This window comes from Tursiops truncatus, chromosome 2 (assembly GCF_011762595.2).
Source record: "Tursiops truncatus isolate mTurTru1 chromosome 2, mTurTru1.mat.Y, whole genome shotgun sequence".
NCBI lineage: Eukaryota > Metazoa > Chordata > Mammalia > Artiodactyla > Delphinidae > Tursiops > Tursiops truncatus.
The window spans coordinates 13,154,620-13,159,751 of NC_047035.1; the positions used below are offsets into that span (position 1 = coordinate 13,154,620).

At 44.9% G+C, this 5,132-nt stretch overlaps 1 non-coding gene across 1 annotated transcript; it reads left to right on the forward strand.

Annotated features, from left to right (window-relative positions):
- Nucleotides 1-2,043: 2,043 nt before the first annotated feature.
- TRNAW-CCA (transfer RNA tryptophan (anticodon CCA)) lies at nt 2,044-2,116 on the forward strand. The gene has a single exon. It is a non-coding gene; the product is annotated as a tRNA-Trp (tRNA).
- Nucleotides 2,117-5,132: the final 3,016 nt, after the last annotated feature.

The following is a 5,132-nucleotide window of genomic DNA, read 5'->3' on the forward strand; positions in this document are numbered from 1 at the left end:
AGGGCAAGGAGGTACGTGCAGGGAACCAGCTTCCGGTGCCGTTGGAGTATACACTGCACGGGAGGAGGTGAACGGAGCAGGGGCTGGGAGGGTAAGCAGAGGCCAGCTCCCGAAGGAATTTGGATTTGTCCCCAGAGCAATGGGAAATCACGAAGGTTTTCAGCAATAGAGTGACTTGGTAAGATGTGCCCTTTATGAAGATGGCTCTGGCTACGGGTAGCAGACGGACTGCAGGGCAGGCAAAGCAGGAAGCTGGCAGATGAGATAGGAGGCCAGGCCAGAGAGATGAGCATCTAGAAAGCCTCCCTCCCAAAAAAGAACCTGGCAGGAGAGAGGCTGCCTTAACCCTTCATGTGCCCTGCTGGACCAGCCAGTGCTCAGCGGAAGTTGCTCCTGTGAAGTGGGACCACGGGATCACACACACACAAGGGAGCAGGTTTTCTGTTTCCCTTCAGTTCTGCCAGGACAGGCCTTTTGGTCTGTTTTACTCCTTGCAGTATCTCCAGCACCTGTAACAATGCCTGGCACATGGAAGGCACCCAGTAAGTGTCCTCTGTCGGAGAGGCGGGGGATGGGCAGAGCAAATAGGATGTATCAGTACAAAGGCAACCAAGACGAGGCAGCCAGGGAGGCAGGAGATGTGACTCAGCAGCCAAAGAAGCAAGTGTCTTAAAGAACAATTTGTGATCACGGAGGTCAAGGAGGATAAAGCCCAACAGGCGTCCGTCAGATCTTGTAACTCACGCTCTCTCTCCCTCACTACCATGAGGAAGCCGTCACAGCTCTGTCGGCCAGCAAGCCCGGGAGGCATCACATATGTACGTACACAGATCATACTTAGGACCTGACCTTGAGGGGTGCAAAAAATAGTAGAAGACACAGCCCATTTCCTTGATATTCACAGTCCAGCCAGGAAGATCTCATTATTCACTACAAGGCAGTTCACAGTGTTACAAAACTCCATTTCTGGTTTCTGTAGCTGTCCCTGGATCACCTCCCCAGAGTCCTATAATTTGATAACGGAAGCATGGAATTAAGTAGGTGTACAGACCTTGTCTTCACTCATTAATTTTTGTGGTGGGAGTTGCTCAATGTTTGCCAAGAAGGTTGCTGGTGGCAGCCTAAACACAACTGCGAATTTGCAAAGTAGATGTGGCTGTAAGGAAGACGGCATCCTGGCTGTATAAATATTTCATAAAATTTTTTCATTACAATAACAGAGACAAAAGATTGGGGAAATGCTGGCAGTCATGATTAGAATTGTCTATGTAATAGGTCAGACACAAGTGTTCCCAATATGCAAAGGATTGTTAGCAATACAATTACTTTCAACCAAAGTCAGTGGTGGTCCCTTCCACTTCCTCTTCCTAAACAATTTGGTCCTAAAGTCATTAGGTGGAGTGGAGAGGTAGGAGTCCATGGCGGGGATGGAGGGCAGGAAGCCATGAAGGCCCAAGGTGGGGGTCAGGGCCAAGTAATGAGGAGGACATCCCCACGGAGGGTGGCCTGGCCTGTGGTGTCACAGCCCGATCAGGGTAAGGGGGGATTCTTCAGAGTGCTGGGGAATGGCAGCCTGGCAAATGGTATCAGAGGGTAAGGAGTGTATCTGTGTATGTGTGTGTTTGCAGAGAAACATATATTCCTTAGCCCTGCCTGGGAGCAGCAACATCTCAATAGGAATGAGCACATCTACTGCCCAGATCTTGGATTCTAAATACCATTTTCCATTAAAATGACTTAAGACTCCTTGGAGAAGAGGCTGATTTCCAGAACTGAGGCAAGAACAGAAGATAAGCCTTGAACATCTTGTCATGCCAGAAAGCACATGGATGTGCTCAAAGAATGATGGGCCCATACAGAAAGGACACAGATCGAAGGGGCTCTCACTGGTCAAGCTGGGGCCAAGGTGCACTTTAAATAATGATGGGAATGGAGTATAACTCACTAATACAGGAATCCATAAGTCTATACGGATATAAAAAATAATTAAAGTTGATGAGGCATGTGATATTTACCTAGTTTCAAAGTACCTCCCCAGGGACTTCCCTGGTGGTCCAGTGGGTAAGACTCCTTGCTCCCAATGCAGGAGGCCCAGGTTCAATCCCTGGCTGGGGAACTAGATCCCACATGCATGCCGCAACTAAGAGTCTACATGACGCAACTAAAAGATCCTGCATGCTGCAATGAAGATCCCGTGTGCCACAACTAAGACCCAGTGCAGCCTAAATAAATAAATAAAGTACCTCCCCATAAAATACCTATTAATCAGAAAGGAGGAAAAGACTAACTTTATAGTGGTGAAACCTGGTAGACACCACCTTAATCATGGGATCAAAGTGCACATCATTAGTATAGAAACAAATCACAATGGTGAACCCCTTGGCAGGGGGCAAGAAGAGCACAGTGTCACTGCTGTGATTTTTCTGCCAGAACTGCATCACCTGAATCTGACCATGAGGAAACCTTAGACAGACATTCTACAAAGTCTGTGATCTTCAAAAGTGTCAAGGTCATAAAAGACATCCGTACATGCCAGAGTGGTTCTGAGCTGGACCCTGTTGTGATAAAAGACACTATTGCGATGCTTGGCAAACCTTGGACAGAGTCTGAGCATTCCATGGTGGTTATGAATCTGTGTCAGATTTCTGGTGTTGGTGGTTGGATTGTGGTGAGGTAAGAAAGTGTCTTTGTTTATAGAAAAACACAGGAAAGTATGGGAAAATGATGAGGATCAGGGCATCTTATTCTCAAACAGTTCAAGAAAAAAAGAGGTGTTTTTTTTGTTTTTTAGTACTGCCCTTGCAATTTTTCTGTCACTTTGTGATTGTTTCAAAATTTTAAAATGATAAGAAATAGGGCTTCCCTGGTGGCGCAGTGGTTGAGAGTCCACCTGCCGATGCAGGGGGCACGGGTTCGTGCCCCGGTCCGGGAAGATCCCACATGCCACAGAGCGGCTGGGCCCGTGAGCCATGGCCGCTGAGCCTGCACGTCCGGAGCCTGTGCTCCGCAATGGGAGAGGCCACAACAGTGAGAGGCCTGCATATCACAAAAAACAAAAACAAAAAAAATGATAAGAAATAAACTATAGAAAAGTTAAATGTTCGATAAAATGTGGTATATACAAACAATGGAATATTATTTAGCCTTTAAAAGGAAGGAAATTCTGTCACATGTGACAGCATGGATGAACTTTGAGGACATTATGCTAAGTGAAATAAGTCAGCCACAAAAGGACAAATACCATATGATTATATTTATATGAGATACTAGAAGAGCCAAACTCATAGAGACAGAAAATATTAATAGCACAATGCTTGCCAAGGGCTGGGGGTGGGGGAGTAGGGAGCTAGTGCTTAATGGGGACAGATTTTAAGGTAAGGATGAAGAAGAAGATCTGGAGGCGGATGGTGGTGACGGCTGCACAACAATGTGTGTGTATTCAATGCCACTGGACCGTACACTTAAAACTGGTTAGCGTGGTAAATTTTGTGTTGTACATATTTTCCCATGATAAAAATTTTAAATTAAAATTAAAAAAGGAAACTGTGATTGTTAAGGTGCATTCACATTAAATGTTTAGTTACAAACTGTTGGGAAAAGTGACACAAGAGTTTGTGTGTCTCTTGAATTAAATATCAACTATTCTCTAACTCAGGCTTCCTGTTCCAACTCCATGGAAAGGAGCTTATCTACGAAAGGAAGGTTTCTTTGTTTATGCTTCACATGGCCAAACATTAACTTTATGACTCTATGAAAATCTGGGAAAACTCTGTCTGCCAAACATAACTGTGAATGTCCATTCTTAGAGAGTTATAGAAGATTTGTTCTTCAAAGCAAATCTGCTTTTAGTTACTAGGCCAAATAAAGCAATCCAACCAAGTGGCAAAACTCCAAGGTATGACAGTGCTATGGGCAAGAAAGGCAAGCCCTCTGTTTCATAGTTTGCTTCGCCTGTAAAACTAGAGCACACGTGTTTGCTTATTTAATTCAGAGGCTCTGCAATGCTTGGTCACACCAAATTCCTGTAACCACAAAACACGATATACAGAACCCAGATGCAGGTTACGTGTATGATGCTACGAACAGTAAATGTGGAGTGACATGGTTTCATGGATGAGTCCTAGGGACAAACCAGGAAGTTGCTTTAATGTCTGGCTACGCTTCTACTGCGCAGCTCCACCAATGGCATGACCTACAGGCCTACTTCAAGGTCACTGTGAGCACCACTCGCTAGTTGGAGGGGCGGGAGACTCCATGCATTTCCACTGCTGGGACAGGGCTGGCCGTGTGGTAATGACCTGACACACCACCTGCATACACAGAAGATATGCTGAGCTAAACAGCAAAGCACCTCGACTCTTTGGGGCTCAGTGTCTTCATGTCAAATGCCAGATATGCCAGGATAGACTTACTTTTAGCGCCTTCCAATGCTATGATTTTCACAATCTGTAACTACCTGGGCAATAATTCATGAGTTGATGGTGGTATGGATTATTAATTGTTTTAAAAAAAACTCCTTTGTTAAGGGTATGTGTGTATGTGTTTCTTTAATTGAGAGTAAAATTAACTTCAATTGGTCAATGCTTAGAATTACTGGTCTGAGGACCATACTTTAGTCCAGAATTATACTTCCGCTGCCCTGAAGGACGTATGCCATCTGATGGTATAAATGTATGGAAACAAGTATATGTAATAGAGCCCCATTGCAGAAGGAAATATGATGGAACAGATATTATAACATATGTCCTTTCAACGTAACCCTCTTATGCCAGGCCTAATATAAGACAGTTAGGTTTAAAGGGCGTGTGTACACATGGGTTCTATTTCAGAAGACGTGTAATTGGTCTAAATCCAAATAAAAACAAGCTAAGCTCCACCAGGATCATTTACATACATCTACAGACAGCGATGCTGAGATGGTTATATAAATGCTATGGGACAGCTCGAGCAGTTGTTTCAAAGGGTCTTTCAGTGCATTAATGCTGCATCCGGAAGCAGCTGTGAGGCTGGGCCTGAGTCTGCACTGTCCGAGGTTCACAGACTGAAAGCACGACCTCAGACGTGACTGATGATGCCCCTTCCTGCTCTGCTTTCAGGTCGAGATCCTCTGAGATTTCATTTTATGAGTGTTC